The sequence below is a fragment of the Psammomys obesus genome, unplaced genomic scaffold, assembly GCF_907164565.1.
Source record: "Psammomys obesus unplaced genomic scaffold, mPsaObe1.curated_primary_1811, whole genome shotgun sequence".
NCBI classification, from domain to species: domain Eukaryota; kingdom Metazoa; phylum Chordata; class Mammalia; order Rodentia; family Muridae; genus Psammomys; species Psammomys obesus.
In genome coordinates, this window is record NW_026593286.1 from 9,137,884 (window position 1) to 9,152,358 (window position 14,475).

The 14,475-nt window shown below is 40.3% G+C and overlaps 1 pseudogene; it reads left to right on the forward strand.

Annotated features, from left to right (window-relative positions):
* The first annotated feature begins 203 nt into the window (after window positions 1–203).
* LOC129683650 (AKT-interacting protein-like) lies at window positions 204–5,581 on the forward strand (annotated as a pseudogene).
* Window positions 5,582–14,475: the final 8,894 nt, after the last annotated feature.

A 14,475-nucleotide genomic window follows, 5' to 3' on the forward strand; every position in this document is an offset into this window, starting at 1 on the left:
TTTGGTATATCCCTAAAACTCACATGCTGAAACCAATCACCAGTTATTAGCTGACGCTTTGCCCCATTCCTAAATAGCTTTAAGATACACCTGCCACTGTGATTAAAATTCAATGTATGGGTTATTTTAGAAGAGAAAGTTAATGAACTGTATCATAGAGTTGATGGAGCTACCAGGACATAACAACAATAAAAAAACCTAAGATGAAGAAAATTAATGTAAGACGGAAGGAGGGTAAGAAGGAGGGTCTCAATATGTTCTGTGTTCAGAATAAGAAGATGAAGGCACAGTGTAAGAAATATCAATATGGCCATGAACAGCTTTGGAGATAGCTAAAGAAAGACCAACAGGTAGAAGATGCCTGCTAGATTAGGAGAGAGAGAACATGTTTTATTTCAAGACCTCTTTCTTAGTTCACAACTCCTGACTGTCTTACTCAAGTTTCTCCAGAAAAATACAGTCAACAGGATATGTGTAGAGATTTAAAAAGAGATTTATTATGGGAATTGACTCACGTGTAAGAAGGCCAAGCAGTCCCATTGTATGATATGTGTACACTAAATACTCGGGAAATCCATGGCATAATTCAGCCTGGGTCTGAAGTTCTGAAAGCCAAAGGATACTCTGGTGCAGGGACTTTCCTGTTTAAGAACACAAGGAGAAAGATGCTTCAACTGAATGAGGCAGATAAATCCTACAAGAATTGTAGGACATCAACTCATATTAATACAGGAGACATTTCACTGTCTACCAAGTCAAAGGCTGACACCTTCCAAAAATGCTCTTGAAGGCACACTCAGAGACTATTCTTTCTGGGCACCCCGTGACCCAGGCAAACTTATAACTTAATCATTATGGCAGAGAAGTGGTTTATCCGGTTAGTAATTATGGCGGGAGGGTATTGGACTAGTTGGGTGTGGTAGCTCACCTCTTTAAACCCAGTAGTAGAGAGGCAAAAGCAGGTGGATCTCTGTGGATTCCAGGCTGGCTTGGTCTACATAGTGGGAGCTTGTCTTAAACCAAGGAAAGGAAGAGATGGAGAGAGGAAGAAGGAGAGGGGGTCACTGGACATACTCAAAAAACCCAACTGTCTCTATTTCTCCAGATTGAAACTAACCTGTCTCCAAAGCTGATCTCTCTGTCCAATGATATGAGGAAATGGGAATTCACATCCCTTGGAGGGATGATAAACGGGCACCATTGCATTAGAGAGCAACTCTGCCAGTATTAATATATTCTAGATAGGATAATGTAAGCTATTTATCTCTGCACCAGGAGTTCTCCTCTAGAATTAGATAAAAATCTCACAGCAGTCGCTCACACATGAATAAAAATATTATATTAAGAACACTGATCACAACATTTGGGAAAACTCCCACAGGCCTATCAATAGGCATATGGTATAGCCATACAATAAAATGCTATGTGATATTAATATTCATTATATACATTGATTTGTATCAATATTTATAAAAATGTTAAATGACGCATTGAATTAAATATCACACCATTAGCCAAATTTTGTTAAGATACTCTCCATATTTAAAGTTTAGTTTATGGCCATGTACAAATGTGATAAAAGTTATTAATTTGTACATAAAAGGCATCTTCATGACTGGGGTGATGATTGCTTCTGGAAATGGAGAAAGACCAGTTAATTTTGAAATAGACTCATTTCCTTGTCTAAACTTACCTCCCATTTCATCCTTAAAGAGAAAGCCTTTCTGGTCCCACCCACTCTTATTTTCTACGATGGAATATAGGCACTTCTGGAAGCAGTCACACTTGCTTCTGTTCTTCTTCCTACCCCCTCCTACACATCTCTCCAGAGAGAAGCTGTTTAGTGCACTGACAAACCAGGGAATGAATTCTTGTCTTCTTGCCCCAGCCTTCTGCTTCTGAAGGCTTTACCTGTGCCACATGCTTCTGACATGATTACCAGTGAGTGGTGGGGTGGGTCTGCTCAGGTGGGTAGAGAGATGTTAGGAAAACCTTTTGGCTCCTGGTCCAGTTTATCTCTGCTATCATTCCTTACATACAGTTTCATTCCCTTCTCCTCTCTTGAATTCTTCAATAAGCTTTTCAGTACTTGGAATGAGAAAACCCCTAGCAGTGAGTCCTCTAAAACATCAAGATCACCTATGCTGAAGAGTATAGGATTTGCCATCATAAATACATATCTAAGAGGGATTAAGATATAGTTAATAAGTATAATATTTTTATAACTTAATCATTAATACATGAAATATTATATGTTCAGTAATATTAAATGTGTCAATCTCCATGTTAGTTTTTAATATTTCCAGATCTAGAAAATCCTCAGTGGCAAACCACTGTGAACCTCATTGTATGAGGTCACTAAGGGTAAACCACTTAAAAGAAAGTCACCGAAGTTGAATATCATGGAGTAATCTGGTCCCACATCTATTGAGCTTCTGTAGCAACGAAGCCTGAGATTTCACGCTTTTTTGAGTTCCAGCCTGTGGGGAAATCCCTGGTTATGAAATAAAGGGCACTTGGGGTTTATCATTAAGTTGCCAACAGCTCTTTGGGAAGCCAGTGGAAAGACAAACAGCTGCTCTTCTTTTCATGCATATTAATCCCTCTTATGATGGCCTGAAAGCTCTTTCATAGAAGAGCACACATCAGGCCAAGTAATTTCATGTTAGAAAATAATTGAGTTTTATAATTCCCCTCTCTTGTTTAAGGTAACATTACATAACACCCAGGAGGTGTTTGTGGGTCGCAGTATAGGCCCTGGTGATTTAGTGAGGGGGTTAAGATCCATTACAGGGTTTTCATTTTTAAACACCAGTATAAAGGGTGAAACAAAAAAAATGAAAATATTCAAAGTAACCATCGGTTTTGTGGAGATGCATACAAGGACTATTTTGTTGGTTTGCAGAGCATACTGTCTCTCTAGACCCTTCCCATGTTAAAATGAAATGGGAAAACTGTTTTGTGTGTGGTAATGTTTACACAGGTGCTAAAATAAAGTGTGTGTTAGAATTTCCTGGCAGCTGCAATTGCTAATTTTCTGTGCATCTAGAATGTGCTAACAGGTCAACCACAGCAATAATGAGTATGGATTTGTTTCCTTCAATATTCCGGCTTCTATAAAATTTCAACAGTAAACTTCTGCTTCACTCCTTTAAAGACAAAATGAGCAGCACCCTTCATCACTTATCACAAGGGCTATTACATCAGAAAGTGGAGGAGAAGCCATTGCAGTCATTGAGGCCCACGGGAGCCACTTCTGTAAACTGTGTACTGATAGATCCTTCCTAGGATTTTGCAACCTGGTTTCCCTCCCCCAGTCACCTATTTCCCTTCCCATCTCTTCCAGCAGCTTTCATTGGCTCCTCAAGCATTTCACCTTCACCCTTCCTTACGAGCTCTGCACTTCTCGCTCCGTCATTCATTCATTCACTCAACAAACATTCTAACACTGCTTTTAGATATGTTCTGTGCTTCATGGAACACTAGTGCAGTCCCTAAGCACCCACGGTGTTAAGCAGCAGTTTTCTTGCCTGCCTAGTGCTATAAAATGTTGCCAGTGGGGCTGGAGACATGGCTAAGCAGTTAAGAGCACTTGCTGCTGTTACAAAAGACCAGCAGTTGACAATTGTCCCTTACTCCAGTTCCAGGGGGATCCAGTACGTTCTTCTGGCCTCTGCAGCCACCAGGTACACACACAGTTTATATGCATAAAATAAAAACTAATAATTTTTTTAAAACTTATCATTATAACCAGCTGAAAAAAATCTAAAAACACAAACTTACACAAACAGGTGTAGCAGAAAGACCAGTGTGTAGAAAAAAATAATTGTTCACTCTAGGAAAAACATAGTGTCTGTCTAACAAGTCTACATTTCTATGCTCTTTCTCTCCATGTCTGTGTTAGTTCTCAATTTCCATTTGTATTGTCTCCCTGTTGCCCTTTGATGATATGCACATTTCCTTGAAGATCAAGGTTTAGCTCGTCAGAAATTGTGATTCATAAGGAAGATGTAGCTTGTCCCTCCGCAACTATACATCAGACGTAAGGCTAAGCTCTTTATCGTGCTTAACCAGATGCTTAATTGGATGATAAAAACCCTTAGAATATAGAAATCCATATATTTCTAATTGTTAAAATTAATGTTCATGGCTTACGTATCAGTAAGAAAACACTGAATACCCTTGTAGAAATCTTTGTCTCTTTGCCCTTGGACAGCGGGATAGATACATTTGGGGGTTTTGAGGCAGGGCCTCTGTACAGCCCTGGCATTCCTGAAGCTCACATTGCAAACCAGGCCGGCCTTAAACTCACTGAGATCCGCTAGGCCCTGTCTCCTGACTGCTGGGAGGATTAAAAGTATGTGCCTCCAGCCCCTGGGTGAGGAATATTTTTAAACAAGTAAGTATTGACTTAAAAAAAAAAAATCAGTTTGCTTTGGTCCACAATAAGATGCCTCAAAGAAAATAAAAATACGGCGACAGGGGCCGGGCTGCACTATGGCCCCTGGTGGCGCTCGGCCTCCAGAGCTGCGCAACAAGGTGTCCAGGCAGCACGAATGCTGAAGAGGGATGGCATGGCACTGAGGTTCTTTGTTTGGAGTGCGCAATAGGAACCCTTTTTGGAGCAGGCTCTGTGCGCAAACGAGCTGAAGGTGAAGAGAAAACATTAGCAGAGGACGTGAAAAACCAGCCCTGCACGAAATGCGCCTGAAAAACAGCTGCCTTCTACTCCCCCCACCAAAAACAAAACAAAACAAAACAAAACAAACAAACAAACAAACAAAAAAAAACAACAACAACAACGACAAAAACTCTGTCCATGACAAAGCCTCTACCTCCTGCCCCGGCAGCGCAGTCAACAAATGGCACCCGCCCTTCTTAAGACCCTTCTATCTGGAATAGTCTCTTCTTGCAGAATTCACAAGGGCAGTGAAGCAGGAGCTACGGGGCGTCTCTGTACACCATCTTATCGGCCTGCATCCGTGTGGTTCGGAGTGATATTTCTACCACAGAGGCTGTATCAGGGTGGCGTATTCAAGTTTACGGTGGGTATTCCTGACAACTACGCAGATGGCGACTGTCCACGCTCGCTGTTTGACTTTCCCCTTTTCCACCCGCTAGCTGATCCCACCTCAGGAGAACTGGATGTGAAGAGAGCATTCTCAAAGCGGAGGCAGGTGTTGATGAACGCAAGGAGAATCTTCTGCAAGACGGACACAAGCCCCCTGAAGCCAGAGGCTGCAGGACTGTGTGGAAAAGACAGCTTTTCAAAGGTAAAGAGGTTGACAGTGTTTAAAGTAGGTACTGCTCGTTTGTTTGGCCAAGCGAGGACAGAAGAGCCCTATGCGGTTAGCTTTTCTCCATGGAGCCCTTCTGTACGCAGTGAATGAAGCCAGAGAGAAGATGCTCACTCAGAAAAAGCCTGACAAAACAGCCCGTTCATGCTGCTGGCCTGTCATGGAGAAAGCCTGGCCCAGAAGAGCCTTTCAGTGAAAGGAGAGCAAAGAGCAGCAGCCTTAGCGATGGTGGCTGTGGCGCGCCATGCGTGGGTTCTATCAGCCGGTTATGCAGCCCCGCTTGAGTCATGCGTCTCTTCTGTCCCAAGCGTCAGCCTGGATCTAGCTCAAGTACTCCAAATCTGGGGGACCTTGAGGCTTAAGCAGTTTTCTGAATACGGTAAAGGTGAGTTGTGTTTACTGAAACTAACGGAGCAGACAGAAGTGCGTACTTTGGGAGAGTCTGCAGGTGGTGGCTTCAGCTGCAGGGATGTTAGGCCATGAAGAAGGGTGCAGAGCACAGACTCCAGAGTGCAGCGCTTTCAAATAGAAGCCCGGCTTTCCGGCTTCAGCCTGCGGACGTGCTGTAACGTCTCTCTCGAAGCATAAGGAAAGTAGGCAAAAGCAGGATGCTTGTTCATAAGTTTTTTTTTTTTTTTTTTTTAAGGCAAAGTGCCCTATTTCTATGGCAGAGGAAAGAAAAAAGTGTTCAAACGATTTCTATTGAAGTCTGGTATTTAAATGGCAAATGACCAATGTGTTAGTAGAGATAAAACAAAGCAATAAATGATTGTCATTTATGCAGGAAACTAATGCCCTTTTCAATGTAAGTAAACAGAGACTAATTTATAAGCGCTTCATTGAAAAGTACACATATTTTCATTCAAAATTATAGGAGCTGTACCTAGAGGTTTTTTGAGTATTTTGCATAGCACTGCTCTAGTGGACAGTGCAAGGTGGTAGGTTTTAGCTTGTTTCCTTTAGAGCAGTATGACATTATCTAGTAATTCTGTGTATAATGATCCAATTTACAATTTAATTTTCTCCTTAGGTTTATTCATCCAATTTAAAAACAACTGGACAATAATGATTAATAAAGATATGTGTAGATATTCAAAAAATTAAATAAAAACATAAATTATAGGCTATGTACACAGGTTAAGAATATTTATAAATTTAGAAATCATATATATTTATATATCCTATATATAAATATAATTACACAAATATGATTATATATTATATATAAATATAAGATATATGGGAATGTGGATTTAGCTTAGCTTTAGAATGATTATTTAGCACATTCAGGGTTCTAGTTTGGATTCCCAGAAGAGAAAACCATGTATCACAGACTATATAAAGTATTCTAAAATTCCATTCTTAAAGCATAGATAATCCAACTGAAAAGAAAGAAAAACATACAAAAAAGTAATTTTGGGGGTGAATCAATCCCACTTTGGTAAGAAATAAATAGAAGGATGTGTGATGACATAAATTATGTGGGAGGGGCCTTTGATTCTTAGCTATATCCCCATATCACACAGATGGCAAAATTTAAGACTGAAGAATGTAATTGGAGAAAAAAAAAATCACATTACCTTTCAAAGTTTAATAATCATACATCTGAGGCTCAGCAATTATACTTTAAGAGGTAGCCAATAAGAAGTTTGAGTAAAGACAATATAACAAAAGAACTTTAAGTAAAGGACAGCAAGGGTATCCAAAATGAGATGTCAGTAATATTCATTTGTTACCGTAGCAAGCCTGGAGCCAGATTCTGTCTCTAGGTAGATCTACGTTTCATTAAAGAACAGTGAGTGAGCAACTTACTCACAATGTGGAATATGAGACAACTGTCACACTTAAAATTTATGATAACATGCACAGATTTCAAAATGTCAGAAAAATTAAAACAGGTTTTAAAAATGAGTATCAAAATGATCAAAAGAGGATATAACTATTTCTTAAATACAATGTCTATCTAATCATAGTAGACAAGCAGAATCGAGGCAATGTTTGCTTACATTGTGTAGATGGAGGAAGGACAGGTGAGAGAATTAGTAGATCGAATCAGCAACAGGAAGTGGCGTGCTCAGGAATGCTTATTGTGTTATTCCAAATAATTAAGTTAATGAAAGGGGTTTGTGAATTTATCAAGTGAAGAAACTGTGTCACGACTCTAGAATCTACATTCCAACCATCCTGCCTCTCTGAAAGAGCACACAAAATCCACAGTATCTTTAGGACTAATAGACTCTAAGACGCTAAACAAAACAAAGAAATAGGAGATTGCAAACTAAAGAAGATGTAGGTAAATTAGGAAGGTTGTTTATAATTTTCTAAGGTAAAACAGATAGCTTCTTACCAGTCCTAGGCGTATATCAGGATTTCTGATAGCTCTCTGTCTATCTCTCTCTGTCTCTGCCTGTCTCTTTCTCTGTCTGTCTCTCTCCCTCTATTTCTCTCCCTCTATCTCTTCCTCACCCTGTTCCTCACCCTCACGCTCTCACTCTTCATCTCCAAATCCAGCTCTATCTAGCTGTTTATATCTCTCTCATACTGAAGATGAACATAGAGCCTTCAGCACTACAGACAAGCACTTTCCCAGCCCTCTTTATACTTTGTATTTCAAGACATGACTTCACTAAGTTGTTCCAAATAGACTTGAACTCATGCTGTAACTGAGGTCAGACTTAAACTCTTGCGGTGGCTGGGGCTGGCCTTGATCTTCTGATTTATTTATTTATTTATTTTTGCCTCAGTCTTTTATTAATCTCATCTCCTTAATCAGTATCATAACTGAGATTACAGGCCTGTGCCACCAGGCTTGACACATTACCTCTTTTAATCCTTGCTACTGGAAATGTGCATCTCCAGAATCCATATGAAAGCTGGGCACACCACATCTGTAATTCTAGTGCTTCTACATATATGATAGAAGAAGAAACTCTGAATTTGGCAGCTGCCTAGGTAGCAGCATAGAACCCTAACTCCAACACATGAAAAGTGAGGACTGACACGCAGCATTGTCCTCTAGCATTGGCAAACATCCACATATATCACACACACACACACACACGCACACACACACAAACACACACACGTGTGACGGTGCAGGGAGAAAGAGATTTAAAAATAAACACGTGCATACAAACACCATAGCCCATTACTTCTAAGTACATACGGAATCAGTGACATATAAGAACTATTACTGTCCTATTTTATTTTTAATCTTGACATTAGTGAAATACAAACCTTTAAGTTTCTCTACTTATCTTCTTACCAAAAACTAATATGATGATTTAATAGCACAAAATCACGACATTAAAAAGATCAGCCTTTGAAGTGTTTTACAGCATTTGCTTTCTGATTTGCAAGAGAAGAGCAGTTAATATAACAGTCGTGTTTTCAACCGTTCCCTTGAATAATGATGAGTTGAGAAAGTCTTAATGTTAGTCCATTCAGCGAGAGCTGCCCTGACCTGCTGTGTCTTTCTCACCTAGTCCATGGTGACATGTCAGGCAGGCCTATAGCTTTCTGACAACTTTAATAATCTAATTTTCTGTCACTGCATCTTTCAGGCATAAATAGGTGTATTTGTCTACACTAAAGCTTCCTCTCCACCTCTCTAGCTCTATGCTGTCATCTACCCACAGCTACAAACTAACCTCATCTGTGGACAATTATGTGAGAAAGGCATTGAGATACATTGTCCCGAGGATGCAAGCCATCTATCAAGTCAGGAGCTATGTGATAATAAACTCCATGAATACACACATACACATACATGCATGCGTGAGTACACACATACACCTACGCACACACATGCAGCCACACACAGAGAGATTGATAAGTAGATATAAAGCTAATCAGTGAAAAATGTTATTGTTGTAACATCTAAACAATTGTTGACTTTTAATAATATACGTATATGTTTCAACTGAACATCGTTTTCATAGTTTCCCTTTAATCGATGCAGATTCTCCTTTCTGAGACCCTACCTGGGGAAACTTTGAGCCCTGGTGTAAACCATTTCAAAAAAACTGACCAGGGGAAAGACAAAGATGATGGCTTAGCATTCCCAGAAGACAACATAAAGTCAACATCTCACTGTTCTGGTCATTGTCACCAAGACCAGGACGCTTGTTCTAAACCACCGAGTCAGACAATAGGCATTATCTATCATTCAGCCGAGTCCTCTGAAGGCTCTGACAGATACAGCGCAATCGTTTGATGAATTTCTCAGTGGGTGTAGTTTAGCAGAAAAATGTCAGAGATATTTAATGACCTTCCAAATCAGGTCTGGAGAAATAAATGCCTAAATAATTATACAAATCCCCAAATTTGTTATAAAATTGAACAGTTAATAATCTCTGCTAACCTCATTATTATATGTAAGACTCCTGTTAGCTATTTTTAGATTTATTGCTATGTGTGAAAGAGACACTGCATAATTAAAATGATTAGAGTGTGTTCTTCAATCAGACAGGAGCATGGGTAGGTGACATACAATTTAACGGCTACTGACAAATACAGATAAAGAATTCTACAAGGTAAACTGCTGTGTACAATGTGCAAATTCATTACTTTGATAGGCTACCACACTGGTGTAAAGATTTTTTCTTTAAGAATGTGATAATTTCTTCTTGTGTGTATTATTGTACGTTTGAGTTTCCACTAACTTTTTACAAGGTCAGCTACATGTAAAGTTCAAGAAGAGAAAAACATTCCCTAACTTCATTTCTTTTCTGCCATGATACATCTTCTCATTCTCATTTTTGAAATACAGCATATAGAATTGGAAGTGCTCCTGTCCAGATGTCAAGATATCAGCCATATCACAAGCAGAAGTATACCTGTTGTTTCGTGAATTATTCCTCCTTGCTCTTTCTGTATTCTCTTGCCCCTCTACTTCTAGTTTCACCAACAAGTGAGAAAGAGAATTAAAGGAAAAAATGAATTTCTTTTTCAACTACTTATGAAGCTAGTGGAGTCTGTATTGGATATTGAGTGACCTTTCAGTGGCATATGCCAAAAATATCTTTCTCTGTGGGATCCGTGGCTTGTTTTCCATTGTGTTCTCTGCACAATTTTCTGCCATACTCAAAGTGATTATATATATATATATATATATATATCACAAATATATATGATATGTATATATATTACACACATACTCAACTGAATAAATAACACAGCTATTAGGCTAGCAACATGACTCATGACTCAACCTGTTTCCATTCTTATTAACTTGGTTGCCAATTCTGGTGAAGTAGGTTCAATCGCCAGATCCCACATGTTGGAAGGAGAGAATGAAATCATGCAGTTGACCTTTAACCAGCACACATGAGTTGTTGTATGTGTATTTACACACACACACACACACACACACATACACACACAGACAAATAAAGACTTTTTAAAAAAAAATTAAGGCTATCCAAAGTGCTTTTAGGATTTTTTTACACAGCTTTAAAAATGGTAAATGTTTCTTAGGTAGATGACTGAAAAGAAAAGTTATTTTTCTTTTCAAATGTCCATGAGCTGTTTTCAAGCAGTCCATTCTTTGACCTGGCCCGGAGGTATCTAGACAATTTATCCTGATATCTCCTCAAATGCAACACACAACTGCATCTATGATTAGTTTCCAGCTCCATTTCCAATTGTTCGGTGTGTAGCTTGGCATATCTTTGGAAAGTTCTCTCTGGAGTGTTTTGTAAAGGAGAAAGGGGCACTGTAGCTTCCTGGTTTGTGCACAGATTGCTAACACCTGCTTTACAGGTCAATGGTGAGTGGCTCAGTGATGCATGTTTTCAGAAGCAGAGGGAGCATACGGAGACACACAGAGAGGCACTGGAGAGCTTTCGCGTTCCTTCCTCAGACGCCGGAGACTTTTACAGAAATGTCATTTCTTGCCGGTTAACTTCCTTTAGGTTACAGGAAGAATTTTCTTTCATAGGTCAGCTGGTTTGGCTCATAGAGGGCTTCTGTTTGACTGCTCTTGCACAGGACTCTAATTCCCATTTTCACAGAGGCAAACCAAGCACAATGGCTTCCTAACTATAGGTCAGCAGTTGGACCCAATGCCTTCTCTCTACAGGTTCACTTTCTTTACCTTTAGCACTCTGTTTTACTTGGTTTCCTCTTCCAAAATTGTCTGTTATTTGTGTCTACAGAGAAACATAAGAGAGAGAGAGAGAGAGAGAGTATGTGTGTATGTATGAGAGAGAGAGAGAGAGAGAGAGAGAGAGAAACAACAGGGCTTGCCTTCCCTTAGGCAAAGAGTGATAAAAAGTCATCCAAGTAAATGGACCACTTAGAAGGGTTGAAGAATTAGGCAGTTGGGGCAGGGAATGAAGAAAGAAGGAAAAGAATATGCAATTCAAAATACTTAGAAGCGGCTTGGCCTGCTGAGGGGCATGTAAATAGCCCTGGATCCTACCTCAGAGATATTGTTGTGTCCATGTTTGCTGCTATTCTATTCATAATTGCAAGGGAATGGAATCAACTTAGCTTCCCACCGACAGAACATGGATAATGAGGAAAACACTCCGTGTGCATGTGTGTGCACATTGCGAGTGTGTGTATGTGTGTGTGGTGTGTTTAGGTGCGTGCATCTGTGTGTTCATGTGCGTATGCGTATGTGTGTCTGTGGGAGGTTGTGTGCATTTATATATGTGTGTATGTATGGGTATGTGTGTGCATGTGCATGTGTGTGTTCATATGCTGTGTGTGTGCATACATGTGTGTGCATGCATATTCCTGTGACTGTGTGTATATGAGTGTCTCTGTGGGGTGGGGGTGCATTGGTGTTTCTCCGTGTATGTGGTGTGTGTGTGTGTGTGTGTGTGTGTGTGTGTAAGAGTCTCTGGAAGCAGAACAGTTACTTTTGAGCATAGTGTCTACATGATGGAGGTGCTGAGTAAGTAGTTCAGGACCACAAGCTGTTCAAGGTATCACACATGTATAATCCCAGCATGCAGGAGGCATACGCAGGAAGATTGCCACTGGGGTGAATAACAACATACTCCCTCAAAAATCCAAGTAGAAAGAGAGTAGAGAAGGAAGAAGGACAGACGGAAGAAAGGGAAGGAGAACAAAAGAAAGGACAGGGCGGGAGTTGAGAAAAGGACAATTTCTACAGACTTTCTTGACTCTTCCTAGAGGACATGTAACTTGGAGAACTGACCTTGGTGCAATCGTATTGGTTTCTGACAGAGGACGTATGCAGATACTGAACCCACAGAGGATTGCATACACCCAGGAACAGGTGTTTAAATGACCCCCTGCTCAGTCGTTAGTTTGACCGAGGTTTTGCCAGCTCTGTAAGAGAGGCACTATCTTCTTGCATGGTCTTTGGTTGGAGTATCAGTCTCAGAAAAGACTCCTGGGCCCAGATCATATTGTTCTGTTGCTCTCCTTGTGGAGCTCCAGTCCCTTCCAGGTCTTTCTATCTCCCCTTTCTTTCATAAGATTCCCTGAGGGGTTGGTGGTGCAGTCTTACCAGGCCACAGAGGAAGACAATGCAGCCGGTCCTGATGAGACCTGATAGGTTAGAGTCAGATGGAAGGGGAGGAGGACCTCCCCTATCAGTGGACCGGGGGAAGGCATGGGAGGAAAAGAGGGAGGAAGGGCAGGATTGGGAGGGGATACAGGAGGGAGCTACAGCTGGAATACAAAGTGAATAAACTGTAATTTTTTAAAAAAGAGACAATGCAGCCACTCCTGATGAGATCTGATAGACTAAGATCAGAAGGAAGGAGAGGAAGACCTCCCCTATCAGTGGACTTGGGGAGGGGCATGTGTGAAGAAGGGGGTGGGACCGGGAGGGGAGGAAGGAAGGGCTTATGGGGAGATGCAAAGTGAATAAAGTGTAATTGATAAAAATAAAAAAGAAGAAAAAAGAGAGATACACTGTCACGGAACATGTCTCATCCACATTGACCCTCTCTTTCAGTCACAGAAACTGACTCCTAGCTTGGTCACTCATGACCACTACAGACTGCAATTACTGTGTTTGCAATTACTTCTAAAAACATTTTATGAGGTTGAAAGAGCAGATTTCTGTTCTTTCCTCTAAAGATAATTCACAGGGTATGTCTACCGCAGAAGATAACGGAAAAGAACATCTTATTGTGTGTGCTTTTATAGAATGCTTAAGAGTTATGCAGAGAATTTGGACCATGCCAGTCAAAATCTGTTTTTGCTTATCAACCAATGGGGGCAACTGGTCATTTCTTCTCCCTTCTATCTGGATACGCAGACATTTGTGTAGATGTGTAGATCTTGTCGTCTACACAAGATTTTACAGGCATGCCACTGCCTGGCTGGTGTAGGTAGAACATCTGTGTAGAGTGTCAGTGAGCAAGCACATGTCTTTTAGCGACTGAGGATGAGGTAAGAGATCTGTTGCTGTTATCCTGACCATCTGTGCTCAGCGTTAGTTCACCAGGATGCTCCTGACAAGCCTATTCATGTCAGTGGATGTATTAGGAACATCTGAAGTCACTAGTAAGGTCTGAAACTACTCAAGACAAAGGTGAATAATTTTGGATACTCCTGCCTCTTGGAGATCTGACCCCTGTATCATCCTCTTTTTCTTTAGTCAAGGTTGATGATCCGATGGTTTGCTGACAATTTATTTGCCAGAAAACAATGTATATCTGGCAATTTGCAGCTTTCCCTCTGAAGCCGTACCAGGCTGAGTTAGGGAATGAAAGCAGTTCACAAATAAATTGGTAAATTAAAGCTAGAATTTGCTTTTGTGATCCCAATCAGGGCACTATGTCTTTGCTGGCCCATGGGTGGACCTGCACATCTACAGAAAATTGAACAACCTATGTGAAAATGCTTCCTAGCCAATGTTTATATTAATCAAGGGGATCTGCCTCAGTAAATTGGGACAACTTTCCCATATCTCTCTCCCATTTTGTCATATTATTTACAGACAAAAACTCCTTAATCTTGAAGAAAAAAAATTCCCTAGTTATTCAGGGCATGGTTGGAGGAATCAAATGTGATATACAAGACAAAAAAACAAACAAACAAACAAACAAAAAAAACAGAAATTTTATTGGCTAGAAGAGAAGTTTTTAGAAGTTAGTTCACCTTTAAAAAGTGTGCAGTAGGTCAAAGGCTTCTCAAAACGAAACACACTTACAGATAGGATTGCATATCTTTCAAGGAAAGGTGATTG